Genomic DNA, 14,064 nt, shown 5'->3' with positions numbered 1-14,064 from the left:
CAACCTGTTCCCTCTGGTAGAACTTGTCGTGTCAGCTGAGTTTAGCTGACCACAAACTAACAAAGTACTTGGCTGTTCCCCCATTACATCACAAACTGTAAGCGTGTTTCGTCTCCAGCAGAGTGAGTGTCCCCACAGGAACGGGAGCAGGCGGAGAAACAAAGTGAGAAGGAGATAGAGCAAAGCTGCAGCCATTTGATTCCCAGCTTTAAATAAACCCTTTCAAGTGGAACAGGTTTTTTATGTTAAAATAAGCTGCTTTTCAGTATGCATCATTGTTTATGGTTGCAAAAATGACTCACTTGAACTTGAAACTGGATATTCAGTGCGGAAATAAAGAGCAGAAATGTATGTATGTGCAGACCCCCACCATTCCCACAGCCCTTTTGAGAAGAGGAAGAAGAGGAGGCACATCTAACAGAGATCTCAGAACGATGGGTGATGGCCACAGAGAACAAATCCATTGTTATTTTCTACTGTATAGATCTTGCTTCAGCATTGAACGGGCTCACCCTTGCCACCTATGAGCTCTCCAGGACTTTGTGGATTTGATGGCACTTAAATCTGTGTCAGAACTCCCCAAGTTTCATCTTTCCTGTGAGTGATAAAAGGTCTGTATCTACCGTACACATCAATGGATGGTGAAGAGGACCTCACCAAATGCCTGCTGCGTATCTGTGGTGCTGTCAGTAACAGCTGTAAATTAAGGATCGCAAACCTGACTACGTGCGATATCAAACCCCAAGTCCCAGAAGTATTGAGCTGAAATGGAACAGAGTAGGAAGCAGTTATTATTTTTAAATAAATTCTGTAAAGGAACAGCTGCATTTCCAAGAGGAAAGCCTCAAACAACAAAAGGCAATGAAGAAAAGACAGGTCTGTACATATTCCTTCCAAAATGGCTCAGTGAAGGTAGAAAATACCAGATTTCAATAAAATCTGAAGTACGACTTACAGGTACAGTACAATGCAGTTCTGGTACTTGTTCCAGGGACACCACCAGTTGGCTACAGTCCCCTTATGGAAGCGTTGTGATGACAAGACAGAAGCCACGCAGACGAACGGCAGCGGTTGATCCCATTTGTCACGCTCGGCACTCCGCGCTCACGCAAAGCTGCTCCCAAGATCCAGCTCCAGATCGTAACCCATCAAACCGGTCGCTGCAGGGGGTCCCTGGCTGGGTACAGCGATGGCACCGCAGGGACGGTGCCAGGAATTCACGTGTGGAGCGCGTAGAAGGCTGTGGGCGAAGGGAAAAGCAGCGTGGTAATTGCTAGTAACCACAACACAGGGACAACATCAAAAGGGGTAGCAAAAACAAACCACATCATTTCATGCTGATTTTCCAACGATAAATATTTAAGCCTGCTGCTCACAGTTTAAACACCAGGTGTGTCTGCACATCTCTCCACTTGGCGTGGGCAGAAAAGCTCAGTTTTCTTCGCAGTCAACCCCAGCCCAGGTCCATGTGAGTGATGCTTCCTATTGCTTTTGTCACCGCGACCCTTCATCTCCCGTCCATGCGATTCTTGGCTTTCATGTGCATTGGTTTTCAACTAAATACAGCAGCTCCTCAGCCCTTCGCTCTCTCTGCCGCAGCCTTTGCTCCCTTTAATGGATCCTGCATGAAATTAGGCCTAGGTTGTGTTCTAACCAACTTTGGTGACTTATGCTTTTAATTAGTCTTTCATGTTCCTCCAGCCTGCACGGATGGTGCATTATAAAGAACCCTTTCTACGTGTCATTGTGGTTTTGACTTGAGGGGAAAAAATGTTTCATAAATGGTGTGGATACAAGAAATACATGCAATTTATCATAAACCATTATGCTTTTATTCTCTCCAGCTGCAGCAGCAGACGTGTTAATATATATTTCCAATTGAAAAAGCACCGTGTGATTTACTATTCCATGAGGAGCAGGGGTCCGACAAGGGCCCTACTTGGATCCAACCTCTATGGGATTCTCAACATACTGTAAATTGCTATCTGGGTAACCCCCCCCAAAACCACAGCGAGCTTCCGACCGCCTTGCACGCAAAGATTTAACAGGTTAATTGACCACATCATGCTCACTTCAATAGCCCCTTTGTGCTCAGGATTTGACCCACAGAAGAGCTCTGCGAAGTTTTGAGCACAACAGAAGTGGTCGGTACGACTGGGTCACATTTGGAGGTTCAGAATCAGTTGTTACCGAAAGTTTTTTCAGGCAGACTTCCATTAAAGTAGAGCACTGAATCCAAAACCCGCTGAGGACCTCCACGTTTCACCCATTATTCATCATTTGGTGTATCAATTAAATGTAATGTTCTCTGATATCTTTTACCTGATTAAATATCGTTCCAAATAAAAGCTATTCAGCTGTCACTTAATAAACAGTCTTTGCTCAAAGGTGTATTCTGGAGAAATGTTGAGCCAGACTCTGGAGATCCTATTCATTCTACTTCTGCAAACTTCAAAAGGCCTTTCACAAGGTTTTATGCAAGCATTATAATATTTCAGCCTAAGGTAAACGAAGCACACAAGGAAAACTTACTTTGTGTTCAGTCCTGGGAAAGGAAATAATCCAGCTGCTTAGATCGAATCTGACTCCTTTGAAGGCAACTGAAGTTCGCAAGGGAGAATTTGCTCCCCTCTTCCTAAAATGATAATAATAATTGAATAATTATCTCTTGCATCTTTTCTTGGGATGCAGGTTTAAGAGATCGAAAGAAATCTGGGATTCAGAGCTTCCTGCAAACAAGATTTTAAAGCCATCAGTAAAATGAATCAGAAGAATATTGTCCTGAGTGCGAGATAAATGAAGTGGAGAAATACTTTTCTACGCTTTTCTCTATTAATCTAAAATATGCATGCACAGAATTAAAGGAAAAAAAAGAAATTATAACTATTACATGCTCAGATTCCAGGGCAAGAGCCTAATAAGTCAGGTTTGGCTTTTCCTCAAATGCAAGGCAGGAATATTTCATAATAATTTGCAATACACACAAAAAAACATGTTCTTTTCCCATTTTTCTCCCCACTCAATATAGCAGAGGGGGGTTCCAGTCACGGGGAAATATGACAGCAAAGGCAAAAGTAAGTTGCTTGTGAACGGTTTCAATGAACCTGTGAAGTTACCAGACAAACCCGCGCTGAGCAAAACAGATTTTCTGGTAACGTCAGAAAATACGGGCCCAGCGCGCTGGTGGAAAACAGCAGGGAAATAATAACATGGCAAGTGGACAGGCCGAGGAGTCCCAGCAGCAATGGAGTGTGGCAGGAAAGCTGAGGATTTGGTGTCTCTACAGCAAGAAAATGATCCCAAAGAAAATGGGAGATTGGAATTTGTAAATTAGGGTACGCGAAGATAAAGTAAGAGAAATCAGTGCTGTGATTTAGAAGAGGCACTTTATTTAGGACTGGGCTTACCTGGCATTTAAAAAACAATCTACCTGATTTACTCCAACTCCCCAGACTTGCAGCCGCTGCTACAGGCAGAACAGAACCTGCCTGGACTTTCTTCACCCCATTCAAGAATCTTTCAACTGCGCAGCTTTAGAACACTTTACCTACACGTACGTTTATTAGAAACCCCAAAGATATAAATGAACAAATCAAATTATTCTCCAGTGATGTATCTATTTCTACACGTTCTCCAGAAAAACAAGAAACATCTCCCCCATGTAGAAAAAGCAACGAACATGTAGAAGGAAATTACAAAAACAGAAAGACTGATAAAATATCTCATCAACTAAGCTCATGTGCTTGAAATGCAAGCAATAGAGTTCTTTACCATGAGCCAAGTGGAGAAATAACGTTTTTAGAATGAGATGGTCCAGAGCCATCAAGGATGCTGAGGAGGAAGAAATACAGTATTTATTCTTTAAACAGATAACTATTTGGTGACAAAAAGGGGAAGAAAGCAAGCTAGAGTGGGAGATTTAAAGAAGCGGGGGGAAAGGTATCACAAACTAACAAACCCTTCTAATGGGAGGAGGCCGAGAAGTAAATAATAAGAGTTAAAAAGCCAATAACACGCAGAATTTCTTGGCACAGTATTACACTAAAGTCTATCCAGACAAACAGGAAAGTGTTAGTGTGCACAACCCCACGCCACATTGGATCTCAGTCTCATTCCCAAGAAGTGAAGCTGCGGAGCTGGCAGAGTGCGTGCGCCTGATTTGCGCTTTTGAAGCCATTCATTATGCCCGCAGAATACAAGTGAAGTCTAATCCAGCTATTCCTCAAACACCAATTTTAATGTGACAGAAGTTATATAATACATTATAATATAGGTATATTATATAATTATTCAGTTATTATATAATAATTGAATTAGTGACTGCGTCCTAGAAATAATTCATACCTGGGCTAAGTCAAATGGAGCTTCTGCCTGGATATTGATGCACTTTCCAGGGAAAGCAGGTTTATTTGCTTTGTGATTTCTGACATGGAGCAGGCACTATATTAGCCATTTTTGACACAATGGTGGAGCCTTTCCTACTTCACCCTCAAAGGTTCCTCTCTCACCTGCCTTGTCTGGCATACATATATATTATATACTATATATGTGGAATTATCAGCACAAATACTGAAGCATTTTTCTAAAACAAAGCCCTACTAAAGGCTGCCTTCTTTAGCAAAATGATTTTGTGCTTATATCATCTTTCCTTGCAGGTCTCTATCTAAATATTAGACAGAGACAATTCTTGTCCATACGTTTACTGTGATTCAAGAACACAGCGAAGAGCAGGACCTGGGAATCCTTGCTCGGTGTCACAATTCCGCATTTTTAGAGGAACATTCTGTCCTTTCACTAGGATGTGTATGTGATATACAGAAAACCAAAACATTTACACCACAGGAGTACGCGTGCTTCCTTTTCTACCATCTCCAAATTAAAGGCAAGAGATTTAACCACATCTTTTCCCAGAGATCCTCCATTAATTGCGATTACCAATTCATGAGTTCACAATAAGCCTCTTTTTGTTCAAGCTGATTTTTTTCTCCTCCTTGTTTGGAAGTTGAATTAAAGCATAGTTATTTGCGTTATGCCACATGTGATGGCATGAGCTGATTAGCTTGTAAAGCGCTGATTAGTTTAGGGCTACCTTAGCAGAAAACTATGAATTATAATGGAATATGCAGATAAGCCTGGAGAGGTACTTATTATATGAGCCAAATGAAATTTATGTATAAAATACAACCACAGACTCCAAGCATCCGGTTCTGCATTTCGTAGCTGACCGCCCTGCTCATGGAACCCTTGGCGCAGTGGCCGGGCCGACCGCGGCTCCAGGGTCCTCCTGGGTAATGAGATTTTGGAACAGAAAACAGTGATAGCAACTGGGTTTAGAGCCTTTTCAGCAAGTTTTTTGCTGTATTGCCGTACTTCATTGTGCATTTGCCTCTGCTGCAACATGGCATGTAACGTGCAGGCAGGAAAAGATCAAAGATCACCAGCTTCCTTGCAGCCCAAGGTCGTGAAGTCACTCTAGGTTGCTTTGAAGTAATTAAGCAAGAATTACCAGTTCGACATATTCCTTGGGCAAGACAGACTAAACCCCAGTGAAATTTCTCCTTGCACAGAGGCATCAGCTCTGGAAGAAGCCGCAGGAGCCTCCGCCTGGCTGAGGTTCACTGCTGAAGGCCCAACATCGCTGCCCCTCCAGCGACGGGTGCGCAACCGTCGAATTCTACCCATGGAATCACAGCATCCCAGGACATCAGGGGTTGAAGGGACCTGGAACCTCACCCAGTGCAATCCCCCCATGGAGCAGGAACACCCAGATGAGGTTACACAGGATGGTGTCCAGGCGAGTTGGAATGTCTGCAGAGAAGGAGACTCCACAACCCCCCTGGGCAGCCTGGGCCAGGCTCTGCCACCCTCACCAGGAACAAGTTTCTTCTCATCTTTAAGTGGAACCTCCTGTGTTCCAGTTTGCACCCATTGCCCCTTGTCCTGTCACTGGTTGTCACCCAGAAGAGCCTGGCTCCATCCTCCTGACACTCCCCCTTTCCATATTGATCCCCAGGAATGAGTCCCCCCTCAGTCTCCTCTTGTCCAGCTCCAGAGCCCCAGCTCCCTCATCCTTTCCTCACATGGGAGATGCTCTGCTTCTGAAGGGTTCAGGGCTGCCGATCAGACAGAGCTGCCCCTGGTGTCAGCACCAGCAGGACTTGGCTTTGAGCACCAAACAAACACACCATTGCTCACAGGTCTGCAATTCCCACCACGATCTGGCTCCATATCCCAGAGTCAGGTACAATCCTCAATTCTGAGCAGTGGCAATGTTAAACGGTTGGGAACTTAACTCGATTTAGGGACTTACACTGACTAAGAGGGGCCTTTTCTTGTTCTTCAGAAAGTTAAGCACTCGTTTTCTTCCTGTGCTGGCAGATCAGGATGCTGACTATGCAGAAATCCCACTAGTATGAGTAGGAGAATTCAGTTCTCAGCACTTTCTTTCACAGAATTGCCCAAATATGAATATCAGAATCTATTGCTAAGTACCCATTTTAGAAAACAATGACCTATTTTTTTCCAGTTAAGCTGAAGCTAATTTTACAGGATATGATCCAACATTTTTTTCATGAGTCTGCTCCCCTTAATAAGTCGCCTTAACATGCTCTTGCCGTTCGTGTTAGGGTAAGTGAACACAATATCCTCGGAGAGCGCGTCAGCTTGTGCAGAAGAACGCGGACGCACTGAGGGTTTGGAACGTGGGGGATTTACAGCAGCTGAACGATGGACGCTGCTCCAGCACAGCTTCTGCGAAGGGCACAGATCCACGCAGTGCAGACAGTGCTCGCACTTCTATTTTAAGCAAGATTCCTCATACTCGCTGAACTCACGCTAATCCACACTGTATTATGTAGCACCGATTACTATGAATCCAGTGACTCGTACACACAGATGGTGGAACCTTGGTTACGTTACTACTAAATCAGTCTCTTAAAAGGGCCTAAGATTAGATTGCAAACTGCAGCTGAAAAACGTGGCACGAGATGCCTGGTTTACATTTACAGAAATCAGATTTGTTTTAACAGCCTTTTCCAGTGATAGCTCATGATGTGGAACAGGAGCGCTACACTTCTGAAGTGTTCCTCATCCACTATTTATTCTTTTTCACTAGCAGCTTTTGTGGATTTCTTCTTCAAATTTGACAGCAGATAAATTATCTTTAAAATTGCCTTACTTTCTAAGCATGTGAACGGCACTTTTCCTCTGGAAAATGTTCAGTAATTTCAAATGACTGCTTAGCATTGTGCATACAGAAATAATCTTGTAACCTGAGGTTATTCCTTTCCCCTCAGTTTTCAGCTTTATTGGAAAAAATCTTCTCCCTTAGAAAGTCAGTAAGAAAATAAACACGTTGATCACCTATAAATTTAAATTAGTTACTTCGGGGCCCGATACAAATCATGCGATTCAATCCAGTGGACTTTGGATGACACCACAAGCTTTGTTTAGTTTTCTACTGACTTAAAAGTTATTGTCTATTACACACAAAATCACATCTACCACATAATACTTGGTCAGGGAAGCAATCGCCAGTGCAGTCCCATAGCTCCAAAGCAAACACTAGGCCACCTATGGAAATACAGGTACAGCAACACAAATATTGAACAACAAATGTACATTACTGCCAGGGTACGTGCTCCTAGTGCAGCGCATTCGCAACTGTGCGTGGATAATTATTTGCATACCTCTGTGGTTATTGATATGCTGATGTACACTTGCAACAACGTCCATATATTTAGCATATCTCAACACACATAAATCTTTTCTAAGCCTTGGAAAAACAGAAATAGAAAATTAACGTTTGCAGAGATCACAATGGGCTATTTTCACCACGTGTTACTTTCCGTGTTTGGTCCTTTAGAAGGTTTCATGGCTTATTTTCCTCCACATCTCCGCTCAGTGTCTTATCCATAACCTGATGTTTTCCTGCACAGACCCGCTCGTGTCCTGCACTTTAAACCAAAAGCCGCAGCAATCACTCCAGCCAATTTTTACACAAAAAGAAGCTTCTGCCAGGTCCCCGGGACCACACGAGCCGAGCGACTTGAGAGTCCCGGAGCAGAGCCGGCAACATCCCGCGCTCCTCGCTTTGGAGCAGAGCGGGCACCGCCACGCTCAGCTCAAACACCAAACACTTCTGGACAAGAAGACCATCAAGACCAACAAGAAGACCATCAAGAGTCCCTGACCCCACCAACTCTGGGTACACTGCTGTTACACCATCCCAGGGGATCTCATGTCAGTGTAAACCGCTTTGCCAAAGGTTTTATCAGTTAGCCATGTCCTGACTGGACAGGAACTTCAAACAACTCACCCAGTTATTTGCTATACAGTACCCACAACACTCGGGAAAAGATTAAAAAACCCAAAAAACATGCACACAAACCAAACCAAAACCAGCCAAGCAAAAAACCCCAACAACAAAAAAGCCCCCAGCTTTTTTGCTCCTTTTTGCATGCACACTCAACTTTTGAATTTACGTGTGCTGGTCTGTTTTCAGTTATTTTAAAAAAAATCCATTGCACACAGAATAGCATCAGAGCAGTTATGGTTTACATATGTGACTACATTTTTTCTCTTTAAGTAAGCAGTGAGCAGTGGTGTAGTCCATGACCTTCTGGAAAAAAATAAAGTCATCATGGGAAAAAATTAGTTAGTAGATGGCTTTATGCAGTTGCGGATACAATTCATTACGTCAAAGACGGAAAATAAAGAAAAGAGTCTGTTGGACTGCTGAGACAAACATGAGAATTGTCACACATCCATGCACACTCATAAGTGGTCGCAGAGCCCAGCTTCTGGGAGGCCAGGTGGGAAACTGGAAGAAAGGCTGAATCCCTGGACAAAGTCCATCTCTGACGTAACTCATGGGAGGCCCCTGAAGGCGTCAGAGCCTGCTAAGCCGAGCAGAGGGACAGGACAGACGGACGGTGTCATTCTGTGGCCAGGCACGGAGAGCGGTGGGCAACGGCTGAGAGAAATCCAGCACTGCAGTGCAGACAGGCTTTTCAGCACCCGTATCCTGAAAAATACGGAACTGCCTTCTATTCTCTGCAAGATATTAGAGCACAGAATGGGCAGAACCAGAAATCACTGCAGACAGTTCCCTGCAGCCTCAAATTTCTGTTTTGAAACAAGACTTAAGTCAGAACACAAGCTCTTTTCTCAGTTAACTGTTTAACACATCTGCTGTCTGGCTTGGAGTTATGGCTTCACCCATCAAGATAAAAGAAGATATTTGTCAAATGTTAATTCCACCATTTCGTCTCAACACCCACCAAAAGAAAGGAGCGTTATGGAGCACTTCATTATTTTGTCATAAAGAGGCCTCAGGAAGATTACATATCTTCTAGCTTAGCAGTTGTTCTCCAAATACTGCATGGCCATGTCAAACACATGGTGGAATGTGAAACAGAGCACTGACCTGGGCACACATCCAGGAGATCTTTGGAGATGTGGGAGATCTTCATAACACCTTTTATTGAGGAGAGAACTGAGGTGTCAAAGAAGAGCACGTGAGCGGCGGGTTAAACCCGAGGACAATGTCACCAGCGTGGGAAGGCTGCGCAGTGACCTGGATCCAGGTGCTGGCCAAAGTGTTCACTATGCAGAACTTTTTCCAGAGCACTGAAATTTACTTTTTCTTTTGGTCCAACAACACAGGTAAGAAAACCAAGCTGCCTCCAATGGGACTGGGTGAGGAATGGCAGATGTCTGTTTTCTTGAAGTACTCTGTTGAACTCTGTGTTTTTCCCCCCTCTTCCATATCTTTCTAAAATGGAATTAAACCAGAGAGTCAACAAGTAAAATTCTCAAGACGCCTGAAGTGAAGGAGGACCCTAAATCCTTGCCAAGGCTCCAGCTGCCCACACAAAGGAGTTGAAACTACAGAGAAGCTTGTGTCCCATCCCATTCCACCTGCCTCCAGCTCAGGAGACAAAGTATATGCCCTTTTGGGGAAGAGGCACATTGAAAATCCACCCTTCAGCTTGTATTGCAGACTTCCCTGCACAGAAAAATTAAGAGATTCGAATTAAGCTGACAGTCACACACAAAAAGAGAAAAGCTGTTGGAAATGTTACAAGGATGTGTGAGTAAGCCAGGTAATACCACATCCAAAGGGGCTCATATTTTATTGGTGATAAAAGTAACACCCGCACTGGAAAGTCAAGCGGCTGGAGGCCGCTTTCAGCCAGCTGACACTGTCACCCAAGGAAAACACTTCGATAGGGAAAAACAGCTGCTAACATGGATTCCATAGCATTCGCTGGACCAAGAGCAGTGGCCACAGCCACCAGTGAAAGGACTGTCTTGGAAGGAAAATTATACAGCTCTTGCTTTTCCTTCATGCTTTCCTTGCAAATGCGGAGAATCAGGAGAGAGACCCACATTTCAGTCTGTAAACATGCAGGATCTACAGCAGCAATAAACACGGAATTTTTCCTCGTGGGGTATAATCTCACGCAGATGCTTCAACGTTGCCATTTTAAAGAGCTGGCACACAAATTCTCCATACCTCACATGAGAAAATTTGAAAGACCAACACACCAAAAAAAAGATGGAAATGAAACCTATAAACATTCCAGAAAACAAGTAAATAAATAGAAGTGTGACATCTGCTAACAATTGTCACTCACAGTTGCTAATTTCCATTTCCAGCACTATTTTTCTGTGTTTGTAGCCCTGCTCGTCTCTGAAGCCAAATAACTCATTTCGGTCAGTAATGCTGCAGAATGTGGGGCCTTGTCCTTCTGCCGAGGAGAGACTGGGAGAACTGGGGCTGTTGAGCTGGAGAGGAGCTGAGAGGGATCTGATCAGTGGGATCGATATCTCAGGGTGGGTGTCAGAGGACGGACCAGACTCTTCAGTGGTGCCCAACGCCAGGGTGAAATAACCACATATTCAGTCAGAGCATTTTGGTATTACAGGATTTTGACTCAGTAGGAACACGCGCATATTTTTCGGAGAGTATTTTTTCCAGTGACTTAACATCTGAATGAATCCATCAGGAAACACAGAAGTGTCATTAACATTCACCCCAAGCAAAAAAGCAGCTTTGAGAGTGTCCGCACACATTTATTCACTCTAGCCACGGTTCACTACCTTGAGCACTCACATTCCACCAGCCTGTTTGGTCCTGGTAAACACCAGACGAGTTTTCCTGGCTCCCGCAGTTGTTGAACCAAAGGAAGGCTATGCTGACAAGGGTGTAGCTGGAGCGTTCCAGAACCCCGGGAAGCATTCACAGGCTGCCTTGGAAAAAGGTCCCGTTCATACAAGATCACAAACCAGGTCGGCAGTGAGGAACAGAACTTTGGACTCTACACAGCCTTTCAGCAAACCAGAAAAGTGTTTTGAAGGGAGGAAAAAGCAAATGCCCCAAACTTCCCAATGATGGAAGGCGGCTGTGCAGCCCAGAAAGAGATCTGCAATGAAATTCTCCTTCCTACCTATACCTAAACATCTCTGCCGTACCTACGTGGCACTGCTGTGTCTTTCCAAACAAAACTGTACAACTGAGAGACATTTTTGTGAAGCCAGGTTTAATCTGTCTGTTTTTCCCAGGGGCCAGGCTGGTTTTGTTCCCATCCAGCGTGGCCGGGCTGTGCTGTGCACGGAGCGCGGATCCTCCCCACACTTCCCAGTGCTCTCCCCAAATGTCAATGCATGCAAATGAATTCCACATGCAAACCAGCAGTGAATGGTGACAAAAATGTCCTGTTATTCCAGTTCTGTGGCTCAAGAAAAACAAGGCAGCCTCACTACATGTTGCCTTTTATCTAAAAACTCTGTTAAACATTTAGTGGCCGGATTCAGAAAAACACACACGTCTTAGATTGTGTCCTGGCCCATGAGCTGACTTACTGGAAACCTGGGATTTATTACTCTGGTGGCAGGTAAAGGTGGCAAAAGGCAACAGAATACTGCTGTATGGGTACTGATGATCCAGGTTTCTTCTCCCTGTGTAAAAACTGGAATAATCTTTGTATGAGTTTGTATCAGGGTGCTGGAATGAGGCCACTTGCTGAGCAGCTCAGTTGTCGTGGTTCCCCTGTCTCCACAACCTTCCCTACAGACCCACAAAGATCCACCTCTGAGACCTGCGTCGTGGAACGTCGGGCACAGAAATTCATGGCAAAGCTTTAAATACTTAGTGATGCATCACGTTATAAACTAACACTTCACTGTTTAGCTGTACCAAAAACATTTGGTGCATTAGAAGCAAGAAAAGCAACCTCAGATCCATGTCTTGCTTAATAGCTTTAACTTCCACTGGATAAATGCAAATAGTTTGTATTGAGAGAGGACAGACCCATCATTTTTCAAAAGGAAGCTACTGCCAACCCCCAACTATGAAAATTTCCAAATATGAAGCCACTTGGCATCAGAGTTTAAAAAACTACTGGCAATTTGTAGCTAGATTCTATTCCAGAAACGTTACAGCTCCTCCTTTACAGTAAGTACATGTTGTACTTTAACACAGTGGTTTTACAGCTCTCAGCAGTTCAGTTACATCCATCCTCAGAACTCCTTTCACTAGCGGCTCATTTCACAGAGTTCTTGCACAGTTCTCCACTAAACAATCAGATACCTCGTGCAAACCCACGCAACAAAAGCTTTTCTCCTGTCACCAGGTCCCTGTGGGAAACAGCAGCTTACTGGGTGGCCCGTTAAACACAGCCTGTACCCCACCGAGTCCGGACTGCTTTCGATAGGGTGTCGGAGGCATCAAACATAACGACGGTTCTCACAACAGGAAAATAAATAGCTTAAAACTCAATCACTTTGGCCCCAATAAAAATAATCCAACTCTAATGTTGTCAGTACCAATGCTTTTAACTACTCAATTAACTCCCAGTAAGTATCAATTATATCGTTCATTCTAAAGAACAATCTGCAAGGACAAATTTTTTCTCTTCCACCTGAATCTACAATAATTACTGAAACTTCAATAATTCTTAGATGCTCATGGCACCTGTTTAAAACAACCAACTTTTGCTGGGTAGCAGACAACAAGAGTTCATTCTGCTGCTGCAGAAGTGTGGCACAAATTTGGCATTAACCAGCCTCAGCAGTTCCAGCAATCATAAGCTTCAAGAACAACAATTCCTGTATTTTAAGACATTTGTATGCAAAAGTCATGCTGAAGTCTCGCAAATCACTGTGCTCCAGTCCATCCTCCCCATGAAAATTAATAAAAATCACACTGCACACGCTAGCGCTATACCACAAAAGAAGTGGGCATGTGCAGATAGAAATGTTGGTTCAAAAAGTATCAGTCCGATTTAATTTTTGCATTAGTAAGTTTTCACAGTCCCAGGATACACCCAGGTAATACTAATCCAGTAAAAGGAAATCCTGAGGCTGATGAGATTCAATTTCAAGAAATCCCCAGCCATCATTGCCAAGGAGTTCCAGGAAACGTAGGTATCGATCTCATAGTAAGTGAGTTTACGGATGCCAAAGAACTGCCCAGCTGCTATCCGTGGCTGTTCGATCTCTGCGTTCACGAGCGAGGCCTCGGGGAGATGAGCAGGAGGAGCACGTCTCCCACACAGGGATATATTTGGAGCTCTAAACACAACCTAACGTGAAGATGTTATAGTACTTTTTGTATTTACAGCTACCAGGAGCTTGCTGGTGTCCCTGAAAGCTTCTGGGTCTGTTTCAGCCTCTCAGAACAGCCAGCAGCACTTTCCTAAATCACTCCAAAGCCAGGAGGAGCAAGCTGAACAAAAAGGTTCTTGATGCAGATCGCTGGTTAATCATTTGCCTGTTACATGGAACATGTAAACAAAGCTTCATAACAGAGATGTTTGTTAGGGAGCATTTCAATGTTTGTCATCTTAAAAGCTCTTTTATTCTTCCAAACCATATCCTGATGCTAATTTTGCTACCTTCAGCTCCAGCAATGTGATCATGAAGCATAAAGCAGCAGCAGCGTTTATGCAAGAGAACGAAATTGGGAGTGGGCTCAGAGGCAGCTACTTGTCTGTTGTAAGCTTTGTCAGAACCAGAGGCGTCCTGACAGATGCTGAGAGTGGAGTGGTAATTACATGT

General features: G+C 43.9%; 1 protein-coding gene across 1 annotated transcript in view; it reads right to left on the bottom strand.

Annotated features, from left to right (window-relative positions):
* SPATS2L (spermatogenesis associated serine rich 2 like) overlaps positions 1–1,149 on the bottom strand; it is a 68,722-nt gene extending 67,573 nt beyond the window's left edge. Inside the window, exon 1 of the mRNA XM_082055032.1 lies at positions 956–1,149. The gene's annotated coding sequence lies outside the window, so the exon portion shown is untranslated. The remainder of the gene's footprint in view (positions 1–955) is intronic.
* Positions 1,150–14,064: the final 12,915 nt, after the last annotated feature.

Source organism: Streptopelia decaocto, assembly GCF_964273445.1.
Source record: "Streptopelia decaocto genome assembly, chromosome: 6".
NCBI classification, from domain to species: domain Eukaryota; kingdom Metazoa; phylum Chordata; class Aves; order Columbiformes; family Columbidae; genus Streptopelia; species Streptopelia decaocto.
Note: the sequence above shows the minus strand (reverse complement) of the source record. Positions and strands in the feature narration are given on the sequence as shown.